The sequence below is a fragment of the Dermacentor albipictus genome, chromosome 10, assembly GCF_038994185.2.
Source record: "Dermacentor albipictus isolate Rhodes 1998 colony chromosome 10, USDA_Dalb.pri_finalv2, whole genome shotgun sequence".
In the NCBI taxonomy this organism is placed as follows: Eukaryota; Metazoa; Arthropoda; class Arachnida; order Ixodida; family Ixodidae; genus Dermacentor; species Dermacentor albipictus.
Window position 1 is genome coordinate 18155963 of NC_091830.1, and position 12875 is coordinate 18168837.

Below are 12875 nucleotides of genomic sequence, written 5' to 3' on the forward strand. Positions count from 1 at the left end.
CAGTTCTCTTCGCAGCACCATCGATGTAAAACAAGCAAAAAAAAGGGGGGGGGGGCGTGAATTCCACCGTCTTCGGAATCGGGCAAGGTTTCACCAAATATTACGAGCCAAATGAGCATGCAAAAAGTCGACGGAGCATTCTTGGGGCAGCGCGCTTTCGAAGGGCGACAATCGTTGGTCGATACGCCTGCATCGCAGATGTGGAAAGAGAGAGAGGGAAAGTATTAAAGAACGAAAGAAAGAATGAATGACAGAACAGAGAATGAATGGACGAACAACAGAAAGAAAGAAAGAAAGAAAGAAAGAAAGAAAGAAAGAAAGAAAGAAAGAAAGAAAGAAAGAAAGAAAGAGCGATCCTGCCTGGTAGAAGGGAAAGGTGGAGAAAGCGATGACGCCGAAGGTCGATTCCGCGCGCAGGCGGTGATACGTTTTCATTATTGACCCGAAAGACAAACCGGGCCAGCGACCAGCGCTCATGTGTCTTCCGACGGAGGAGCCCCCCCTCCCAAAGCGGGCGAATGAAGCGCCGAAGTTTGCGCGCACTCATCGTTTTTGCGGTACATCGTCCCGGAAGGGCATCGCAAAGAACAAAGCGCCCGAAGCCATCAAGGAGTGCATCTATCCCAATCGGAATAGATTCCTGCTGCTGCAGCGTTCCCCGCTGACCTTCGTACATATACGGCGGCAGTTTACGGGAGAGTAATGGCTATGGGCCCTGGCGGTGGGAGACAAAAGAGCCCGTAAGCAACGGCGACATGTTCTGGCTGATGGTTATGGCCTTCCTGCAACAGCGGAGCAAGATACACGCCTCCGCGGGTGCAACAAGCTTTGAGCTTCGGGATAGCGCGAACACGATCGAGCACTTGGGAACACACAACAGCACTTCGTTTCAATTTTTCACGCGACGAGTTCATCCCAACTATCCTCAAGGTGAAGGTTTGGTCGCGTCGACCGAGTGTGCGTTCTCTAATAGCAGTAAAACTTTGGTTCGGGCTGCTTGGCTCCAAGAACGCGCCCTTCCTGTGTAAGTGTCTCTTCTTTTTCCGTGTTCCTGCGCGCAGTCCTACCTGTAGACTAATCTAATAACATACCTACCTCTCCCGATAGATGCGGTAATGGTACCGACCATGCTGCGATAAGTACTCCCAGAGGAGTGCAATGCTCTTCTCCCGTCTAGTGTATGGGATGCACTAGCTAAAATTAACATTCCTGCAGCTAGCAATTGTGAAATCCCTGTTGCGCCATTTTCCTGAAGCTTGAAAAGGGTAGCTCGAGAAAAAAAGCTCGGGTAACCGGCGCTAATTAAAGCTGACCAGTGCTCACCAGAGAGAAATACACGTACAAACGTGGACCGCAAGATAGGCGAGGCAAGAGGAGCTTGTAAAACAGATTTGGAAAGTGAAACCAGTATTTGGACACTATAAGAGCCGTGTATCATCTAGCACGTAATCAGTCATCTTCCCAAAAATAATGCACTTGTGAAAAAAAGGCTTTCATTCGATGCCTCAGTTTACATTCAAGATTCGAGGTCATACCATGGTGTTCGCTCAGTGCCTATAGCATGTATGTGCATTAGTAGCACACAGATGTAGAACATGCGGTGCGACACCCATTCTCTAGCAAAATGGCCATGACTGACACTGAAACAACCTCGTGAAAAGCTTAGTTGTGCCAGTTTCGTACTATCTGCTAATGCCCTCGAACTGCGTCACCCTAGCAGTCAAGAGCTACTCACTGGGTAATGGAACAATGTTCATATGGTACATCCTTAGGAACCGTCAGCCAAGGATACTAGGCCCTTGTCCTTGGTCCTCGTGCATTGACTTATTTTGGTCGCAAAGCCTACACTGGGAATTTCTACAAATATTTCGCTATCTTCGAGCAGAACGGCGAGCTTAAAACGGGAGCCTCCTACCCCGTGTGTATGTCTCTGTAAAGCAGGCAATTTAATCTGTTTGCGCAAAATCACGTGACCTAAACCTGAGTGGCGTGCCACTGCCCGAGAAATTTGAGTACGTTCTGAGGCACGGGACACGAACTTACGGGTGGAGCTTTCCTTCCTCCAGGAAGAAAGAGTAGCTACAGCTCGCGCAGTCCCCAGGCTCGGCCAAAGACGTAAAACGATATACGTGTTCATTGTGCAGAAAAGAGGTGAGGCGAGCAGACAGGACACAAGAGTAGAGAAGCGGACAACACGAACGTCCACTTCTCTACTCTTGTGTCCTGTCTGCACACCTCACCTCTTTTTTGCATAATGAATCCTTACCAACTAGCTCAGCTTTCTGTCGTTCTAAACGATATACGTGTGTCGCGGAATGCGTTGACATAGTCTCCAGTGAAACTCGGAGCATTAAGGGTAGAAAGCGTGTTGTCCCTATGGTAAATTTTTGTTGAGAAAGGAAGCTCAGGTTGCTCCCTTCCGATAAAGTTTTTTTTTTTCGTCTTTTTACAACAAAGCTGTTTATGACTAGAGTTCCGTGCATTTTTGTTCTGCCTGTGCAAAAACCATCGGCCGATCCCAAAGATAGTTCAATGCTGGGCCGACCCGCGGTGGAAGTGAAGCCAGCTTCAAGCGCTCCGCGAACTTTCAAAAATAAAGTTTTATATTTTGGATCCAAGTATAACCCGTATCAGCTATTAAGCTGATAAGAACAGACACTTTGTCCCACGCCGGCAATGTCTACGTACGCAATGCACTGTCTTTGTCGGCGTTCCAAGCGCTTACGTGTCTACTTTCCTTTCCTTCCGGTTTCCCGTGGTGGTGGCCCTGCGGAAACGTCACGCGTGTCTAGTTTCCTCCGACTACTCGGCGCGGCGCTCCAGTCTTCCATGCGAACTTATATAACTTAATATCACTGTAAATGAGTTCGTACCGTTGTTCAAAATTATTTGCCACTTCTGTGTCGTGTGCTAAACGGCTTCACTGGTCATTCGCCTTCACAGAGTGGAATGGCTCATGAATTTTGGTCATTAATGATGTAACCTTTACCAAAAAAGCTACGGAAGTCCTGGGGAGGAATTTTAAGCCACTTTCGGGGGAATACAAGGAGGTTAAAGGGAGAGCGAAGCTTTTGTTAAAAAGGCTTAATTCAGAACAGCTTGACTCGAGCGTTGAATCAAAAGTAAATTATGGGGTTTTACGTGTCTAAACCACTTTCTGATTATGAGGCACGCCGTAGTGGAGGGCTCTGGAAATTTCGACCAACTGGGGTTCTTTAAAGTGCGCCTAAATCTAAGTACACGGGTGTTTTCGCATTCCACCCCCATCGAGGCTCGAGCATTGAGAAAGCGAGAAGTCTAGAGGTAGAAATATTTTTCACTGCTAAAACGCACAAACCAGAAATGCCGTTTGGAGCTATTGTATTGGAAAAGGGCACCTGGCAGCTAGCCGCATCTAAGTTTCTCTAGAAGCACCTTTTGCGGTAATTATTAAAGACCCTTTTTATGCTGACAACTACGGCGTAATAGCGGAGTACCTTAGTAGCAATGACCTTGCTGGCTTCACAGCCTCCAGCATTGTCGTAGCAGATCTTTATTATTCCTTTCCGCACGACAAATTGTTAAACGGTGCCGAAAAGTGCATTGTAGAATGCAACGACAAACTTGCCTTTAGGAATAGATGTGGTGTTTCGGTCTAGCCTTTGTTTAGAAGTTTTGACTTACTATTTAAATACTACGTTCGTGATTTGACTCGGAGCACTGTATATGAAGAAATCACGCGTCTGTATGGGTTGGTGCGCGGCGCCAGTATTCAGTTCTCGTATTCTTAGGGCGGTAGAAAGAACTGTAAACGCCAAACTTCATAAAGGTACGTATATCAGTTCTATAAATATGTATACGATTATTTTGTATGTCCTGACAAATTACACACGTCACAGAGAAGTGAAGACATCGCTGACTGCTTCGAAAATTAATATTATTAATAATAGTTTTACTTATGGAAACATACAAGCACAAAAACGGAACAGGGAGTAAGCAAGCTGACAACTGCCACTGAGAGGGGCACAACGCCTGCCTACTCTTTCGGGAGAAGGGAATGAAAAGAGAAGAAGAGAAGAAGATAGGAAAGAAATAGGAAAGAAAATAGGAAATAAACAAATGACGAAGATACGCACAAGAGAAATTAGGAATACGGAAATAATGTTGTAACCGGGAGGCCATATTAGTTTTGTGCATCGAAATTAGCAAGGCTCTAGGGACCTGGTCGCGTTGAGCAGACCTCCCTCTCGGAAACAGGCAATCATCAAGGGTGGTACACTTGAGTCCAATCAGTCCATATTCCTTAATTAGCAGTGCACGTTCTGTGACGAATGCGAGACACTCCCACATTACGTGTTCAAGTGTCTCACAGGAGCCATCGGACGTACACGACGAACTGTCCACACGTGCTTCACGATACAAGCGTTCGCCCACCAGCACAGAGCCAACTCTCGATTTCACTAACACTGCTCTAGCACTAAGAGGCAAGCCACGACCCCGAGCACGAGTAGGGTACGAGCCGTTTGCAACACGGTGGTCTGCAGGTTCTGGTTTAGGAAGTATCGGTGGATTAACGCACGGACGTTGTCGGTCATACAAGAAATTTCTGGGCAGTCACTCCCGTTGCGAGCACAGGTTGAAGCGAGGTGATCAGCCTCTTCGTTTCCTGTAATACCCACGTGCGAAGGTACACACTGGGCAAATGAGGGACACCCCGCGAGAAGTAATTTTGTCGGCGGACTCTATTATACTGCGTAGAATTGGGCTATTGGCATCCTTTCTGGACAGCCTGTCAAGCGCAGCACGGGAGTCTGTAAAGATGACGATCTTCGACGTGCTCATTTCTTCCTGTACGTACACCCGTGAGCAAAAGTACACGGACCAAGGATTGCGCGATAAAACTCATTTCTTCCTCTTTCTGTCAATGCAAATTGAAATTACATACTGCAGTACACACTTGGCATTACAAATTTTCTAGTGCACTCGTCAATTTTCGCCTATACGTGCTAATTACGAAGAAATCCCGTTTTTTCGGTGACCCTGTGGTCCGTATACTTTTGCTCGCGGGTGTGCTTCAGGGCAACATCAATCGCTGCCAGCTCCACACTTGTTAATGAGGATGGATGAGGTATTCGAAACACCGTTCTTAAGTCAGTCGAAGGGCAGATGAAAGCTGCTGCAGCGCCTTGAAGGTCGCTGCTTACCGCTCCGTCCGTAAATACTTAAACATGATCTTCATATTTTTGAAATAACCGCAGCTGGGCCAACTGGAATAGTGCCGAAACAGACTGGTCAGACTTCTTGTGTATTTCGGGAATCGAAAGATGAATAGGGAAGGGGCGTTTGTTGTGCTCATTCAGAGTTGTCAAACAGGTAGCACCTTCTGAGCTGCCAGCCATGGCAACGAACAATGCCGTGGGACAACGTTCACTGAATCAGCCGGTTAATAAGCGTTTGTCCATCTGATGCTCGGTGCAGACGCTCTAAGTGATATAACGCTCTCTGGTCTGCTTCCGCCTTCAGGAGAAGCTGGTGTGCTCCAGTTAGTAATGAAACAGACTGCGCCTTACGAGGTAGGCCAAGAATGACTCGAAGGGTAACACGATGGTCCCGCTCTAATAGAGACATCAAACCAGACGACACGTTCAACGCTGACAAGGCATACGGCACGTCAGAAAGTACAGATGATTGATATACCTTCAGTACTCTCTTCTGATCACAACCGTCGCCCCTAGCAGTCAAGGCGGTCACATATCTGAGCAGGGACTACGATTTTCGCCCACAGATGGGACGGCAGTGCGCTATGATAGGCGATCATAAGTAACTACGCCCAGGTAGCGGTGTTGCTGTACCCAATCTATCGGTGTATCTCCGAGGTATAGCCGGTTCATGGTTCGTCGAGCGCGTTGTATAGGATGCTACGCAATTGCGGCTGTCCTATCGGGGGAAATCTGTAGACCAACCTCACCCATGTACTCTGATGTGACATTTAGAGCATTCTGAAATATCCCACGAAGACGTCGACCGTGGTGCGAAAGACTGCTGATTCACAGTGCGATGTCATCAGCATAGATTTCTATGCCCATCGAAAAGTCACATTCTTGCGGCAATCGGCTTCGAAATCCAGCAAGTATGCTGTTGAAGTGAAGCGGCGATAAGACGACGCCTTGCGGGACACCACAGTTAACACTACGAGATTCACTTGTTGCTCCTCCAACGCACACTTTGATTTAGCGCACCGATAGAATATGGCCCAGGAAACGATGCAAACGACCCGAAATTCCCGCAGTCAGAGGTGCGAAAAACAATCACCCTATGTGGTACCGAATCGATTTCTCTATGTATAGGAATATTATACATATCGAGTGCTCATTTTCTCGACCCATTCCTTCATTTTCAAGGCATTGCACAATTTGTGTCATTGCTTTGAAAACGTAGGAATGGGTCTAGAATTAACTTCCTAGAGGCCGTGTAATAATAGATTGCAGTTTCTTGGCATGTGCGTGAATTCCTTGGCGGACCACGTTTGCTGGCAGTGCAACCCACGATCTGAAAAGTTTTAGATTTCGCGTCGGGGCAGTAAAAAAATTATAAAACGCGGAATTGTTTTGTCGTGCCTATGCGCGGCCTTGGAAGAAATGTTGCACGCGTAAGCTGAGCACGAGTTTTCAAAGGTATTTGAATCGCCTAAAGACCACGCATTATCCTATGCACCTCATCACATCAGTTTTTGAAAAGCTCGAGTGGTAGTAAAGAAAAAAAAAAGTATGGGCGTCGCCCTTCCGGGCATAATGAAAGAGACAGAAATTTGGCAGGTATTCCCTGCGTACATAAAATGCCGCATGGTCTAAAGATATGCGGGAAATCTATATGGCATAGGGGTGGCATTTTCTGTACCAGTCTTAGCCGCATTTGTTCTATGGTGCACAGGGCACATCAATGGGTAATATGAAATGCAGCCAGAAGCATGCCAATAGTTGTGTCGATTGTGCTTCAAGCGTGGGGTACGAAAATCCCCTTTCCTGTGCTTATACGTACGACATTGGCCAAACAGGCCGATGTGTTACCATACGCCCCGGAGAACAAAGAAAGTCATTATATGGTGCGACGTCCTCTCATCTTGCCTTACTTTGACAATCGTGCCAGTGTAAACCAGGCCCTCACCGAAAACACGGTCATTTTTTGTCGTCGTCCTGAGCAAACCACACGAGAAATCTCGGAAGCCAATCATATCATCAAGAACGCCGCATTGTGCGCAAGCCAGCCATCGTTCTTACTGCATGACGGAGAATTAAATTTCAGTAGTCGATGTTGAACACGTGCTTTCGATGTATGTTTGCTTTACCCCGTCTTCACATGCGCATGTGCTATTTTTCATATGTGTATTTGTCTCCGTATATGCAGTAAAGTTCAGCTGTGAGTGAGCGTGTGGTGTGTGTTCCTTCTCTTCATCCAGGGTCTTTTTTGCCCAATAAGTTTTATAATAATGGAATCATTAAATTACGATGCGATCACGTCTAATTAGGTTTTTTAACCAGCTCATTCGAACTGGCATGCCCGAACATCGTCGTCGCTTGTCAAACAGGATCTCAGCAAATCAGCTATGAAAATATTCAGCATAGATGTTTTCCATTTATCAGTCGAGGGTACTAGTAACCATAAAAACGGCGTCATCAGCATGGAGGACTATTACGCAAGAAAAGTTGAGTCACATGTGAAGAAATTTGGCCATAGCATATATTCAAGAATCGGCACACACTTACTGCTTTGTACGGGTAGTTTAATGAGCGCAAGGCTATTCGGTTCTTTGCAAAAGTATATACTGCTTTGCCATGTTATCTCGGCAACTCTTGTTATACTGACACAAATGATGCTCCATAAAATTAATTCTAGGTTTTTATGTGCCAAAACCCCCTATATGATTGTGAGGCACGCCATAGTGGGCGACTCTGGGATAATCTTGACCATCAGGGAGATCTTTAACATGACACCAATGCAGGGGGCACGGGTGTTTTTGCATTGGCCGGGATTTGATTCCGTGACCTCGTGCTTAGCAGCACAACACCATAGCCGCTAAGCCACCGTGGTGCGTCAAATGATGGCTAGCTAAACCCTAGAACCACTTGTTTTAGTGTAGCCGCTTACATCTAAAATAACAGGTCTTGTGTTGATCAAGAGTGCGGTTACCCAATCAACGCGGCTTGTCACCATAGGCATGAACCTAATGAATAGAGCAAAAGTCATTGGACTGAATTCCTCATGAACAAAATACGCTTCGAATACTTCGAGCTATCTTGATAAGTGCGCACGCAGCAATGTGCCTCGGAATGTCACTTCAGGCTTAGGTGGGCTGGACGCTACTTTTCAGAGCGAAGCGCGATAAGCGAAAGAATAAAAGCGCCTTCGAGCAACCAAAAACACCCTGGAACGCAGACTACCTACGAATGATTCGCAGGGACGTACCTGTAGTATCGGACGCTGACCTGTGGACTGATGTCTCGGTAACCGGGGTTCAGACCCGGTCGGATCTTGTACCGCACGGCGGGGCGGTGCCTGTAACACCCGGGTCTTCGAGGTCCGCCCCGGGACCGTCCCGGAAGTCCCTGATGGGACGGTCCCGCCGTCGAGCTTCCGGGACAAAGCATGTCCTGGCACAGAAAGCCTCGCACCAGTTCCGTCACCTTGTGATCCACTGTGTCGTCGGCGGCCGTGGCAGCGGTGCTCGTTCTCACTGGACCGGAAGTGACGTCACAGCGAGGACGTGACTGGTTTTTTTCGCACGTTTTTAAACTTCCGGAACGGCCGCGAGGTTTGCGATGTTTTGAATCCAGATTGCACTGAGTGGGCACGTGGTTGGACAAGGCAGCTTGGCTTCGGAGACTGCGAAGGTCTCTGGGAGGAAAACTCGAAGCTTATCGCTGCGCAACCTTATCTGCAAGATTTGCAATGTACTTACTGGAAAAAATCGAGTCGTTATGCTGTTCTTCGGATGCACCTTTCTATACGAGTGTCTTGAGAGATCATTACGTGTCTACGGGTGAAATTCTGTCCGACATGGAATGCCATTTCCGGTGCAGATGCGGGATTTCCTTCGTGGGGTTAGTCCGACTGCTCATGTTGTATCTGGGTGGCAAACACTTATTGTAAGCAGAATGCTGAATGTCTAGTCATTATCCTTAGAAAACGTTAGGAGCGTTCTCTTTGTTATAGTCAGTGGTCATCTTCAGTGACAAAATAGCACGGTATCTTCCTTTAGATAACACAGAGAGATGAGCTTCGGTTCAGAGCGTCTTGCGTGGGGCGCAATAAAGAACTTATTTCTCAACGCTGCTCAAGATATCCTTTACCTCACGCTTGCTCCCCAATGACAACAGTGGAACGCCTTACACAGACGTCGTCCCTAAAAAAAAAAAGCACGGTATTTTTCCGCGAATGGTTGAACAACAGCATATGTCGTTACATCTTGAGGTTCAGCGTTTACGTCTCAGCGCACGTAGTTGCAGAAGCCATGTACGAAAGCCAGATGTTTGGGCTCAATCCACGCACGCACCCTTTCGACAGTTCATAATAGTTGCACGATTTCACAGCACAGATCCAAGGATCGATGCCAGGAAAGCACGAAAAGCGACGACACGTAGGGCACGGGAAGTATATCCCACACGGCAGTATACGCCACACACGCGCGCGCACACACACACACACACCTCGACCACTTTTCTTCGCGGGACTGGCTAACACGTCCAGGTCCTCCCGGTTGCACTTCGTCGTTCGCCGCGCAACAAAAACCGCGGAGAAAGTTCTTCGGCGCCGCAATCTGTCGTCAAGGGCAGAGAAAGCAATCCCGTGGCAGCCAGACTGACTCACTGACACAACACCCACGCAGAAGAAAGATGGCGGAAACCCACTTTTCTCTCTCCCTCTATCTTTCTCACTGCTTCTTTTTTTCCGCTTCACCGAGGATTGGTGTCAACTCTCTCGCGAAAGCGCGCGCACAATACCAGCGCACAGCGAGATTTCAGCCACGCCAGGTGTTGACGCACTCACGCGCACAAACACTTCCAGTGCGCCTGCCGGTGCAAGCACACCACTACGCACCACCCGAAAACACGGCCGCAGAACCGTCAATCCGTCAGCGGGAATAAGCCGGATTTCGAGCCGAAGCAACAACAAAAGACACGCGAAAAAAGCGTGGCCCCCCACCCGGGTTTCCGTCGGTGCGTATTCCGTCGCCGCCGGAATCAACCAAACGCCGGGCGAGAGAAAAAAAAAAATATCGCCCGTCAAACCGACGCCCGTCCAACGCGACGTACACGCCCGCTCAGTCGCGCTTCAAAGTGTGCGTGCTCGCACGTTCCGGCGAGCCGTCGAGCGCAGGCTTCGTCCCTCTCCTCCCTCTACGCCGCCCTCTCGCACTTCAGTCACAACAAACACAATCACCACTTATATATCAGCCTCTCGGCGCGCCGAGCTTATCGCCAACGGGGGACTCCAGGCGGCTCCCAGCCAGCGCGAGCTCCACCGCCCCCCCTCCTGCTGCTCTTTTGCAGCCGGAGCGTTTAGAATAAATACGACGCCCGGCGCGCGAGAATTCCCAGCCTCGTCACTCTTCGCAGAGGCCGCCTACCCACCTAAACAGTGGGCCGAGTTTGCGCGATGACGCAGCTATCCGATGAGTAAGAGCGCGCTCGTGTTTACCCTCTTGAGGACCTGTTTGGAAAGGTTGCGCCGCGATCAGCACCTACGGCTGCGTGTGGTGGGCAGGTAAAGAAAGCCCTTCCGGCACCCCACCAAAAGAAATCCGGTCTCTTCACAATTTATCCCGTTGGAACGGGTGCAAGCGCCAACAGTTTGAACTTAACCGCGGTAACTTCGGGCTTGGTGGTAGCCAACGAAGTTTCGTCATACGAGAGGGGCGTTGGAGTCGCCACGAGCAAACTGTAAGAGTGCCCCCCTCTACGAAGTCCGCAATGGCTGAATTCGTCGACAAAGGCTTTGAACTGGAGCCACCTACGCAGAAATTGAACTTCTCAGGCGTCTCACTATAACTGGAACGCTTAACTCGAAAGTTCGTTACGTCTGAAAGTCTCGGTAGAGCCCCGTCGCGGCCTGTACGTGAACCAATGCAAGTCTTTCCGGCTTACACTTTACGAACTGAGCCGCGAGCGGCTCCGTGAGACAAATCCTGCCCGCCGGCCGCGACGCGGCTGGATCGTTAAATATTTGTCGAGGATCAGGCAGCAGCTGCGGCGAGTCAGAACTCCGGCACACGCGTCACTATGCGCATCGATGGACGGGCGCACGCGGCAGTTGTGGTTTCGACGTGTCGAACTCTCTGCACTCGGCGCGCTTTCGGCGAGGACGAGGAGTGCGAGAGGGAAGGGGAGAGGGCGCAGCGCGGAACAGCGCTTGTTGTGCGTGATCTTGGGCAATTTCCGCTTCGACGAACAATGGGTGCACCCCCTGGAAATAACTGGCACGCGCGAGAGATGCAAAGAAGGAAAGAAACGAAAGTAGGCTATCGCGATGGGAGAAGCAGCGTGCTAGTCCCGAGTTTCTCTCGTCCGTATTTCTTTTTTGTAGTTCTGGCACCTTTTCTCGCGAAGCGGCCACGAAGTCACGCGCCTTCAATGTTCAAACTTGCAATCCAGACCGCATTGCGCCTATAGTTTCGTTTTTGTTTTATTTCTCTTTTGTAGTACGCGAGCGCGGTCCACTGTACACCTGAACGGTTTCGAAAACTAGCGCGAATCAGGTGACGCTCAAAGAGGGACGGTAAAGATATTATCAAAAACAAAAAAACAAAGCTCACTCTCTTAGGAAACGCCGAGGCCCGTTACGCAACTATCGTAAAAGGTCCAGGGGAGGCGGTGATAGCGGATGCCGTTATGCGCGTGTATTGTGCTCCTCGTTCGCAGACGATCGCCTCCTGGGTTACGACACACTGGCTTGGAAAGAGCCCAGGTGACCAATCACAATTCGAGCAAACATCCGTGCCCCCCGCGGAACACATTTACCGCCCTGGGCTCGAGCACTTGCTCGCTCCTTGTTTTACGACTAGCATCGTTAGGCGTCAAAAAACGAGAAGCTCTGAAAAGAAGTGGCAGATAGTAAAAAGCAGAGACTGTTGAAGTGCTTGCGAGCCCCTTTCTTTTTTAAGGCTGTAGCTTATCTTTGCTGTCCTTGAAGCGGTTTGAACACTGCAAGATACATGAGATGTGTAAGACCATACAAGCTGGGCCTAGGTCGAAGTAAGTGCACAGGCAAAACTTTTCTTTGAAGTCAGCCAAACATCAGCTGGCATCAACGTTAAAACGTGCCACATAACAAGGAAACCAACATCGCTACAACTTGGGTGTTTTTTGACGTTATGTTTTTACCGTACCAATCAGACATATGCTTGGCGGAATTACCTTCTGACAGATCAAGGAAAAGCAACCTGTTGTTGGTCTTCTCTCAGGCACAACAGCCCGAGCTATTTAATGTTTCTGCAGGTTGTAGTTTATTACAAGCCGTGGCTTTACTTAGAACACTCGAAGGGAACGTGGATCACTTGAGACGTCCCTGCAAGCGTGACGTTAAGAAATTTAAACACTCGAAGAAACTATAAACTTCAATAATTCCAATGAACCATCCTTCCTTAAGTGTATCCTTCATTCCAGAAGGGGCAACGCTGGCTAAGACACTCAACGTGGAGCTATGTTCATCGATCGGAAGTTTGCGGGGGAAACTCATTAGTTCCTAATTCTAGCCACTTGCGGAATAACCTTCTCTGGGGATGCGTCGATGAGCTAACTTCCAAGACCTAGACCCGAGAGGGACAGACGCGATCAAACGGAACACTGAGCGATGCACTAGTCTAAACCGGACCCCGAAGTCTGCAGAGAGGAGCCTTTCTC

General features: G+C 48.8%; 1 pseudogene; it reads right to left on the reverse strand.

Moving 5' to 3' along the window:
- Positions 1-2502: 2502 nt before the first annotated feature.
- LOC139051104 (U2 spliceosomal RNA) lies at positions 2503-2682 on the reverse strand (annotated as a pseudogene).
- Positions 2683-12875: the final 10193 nt, after the last annotated feature.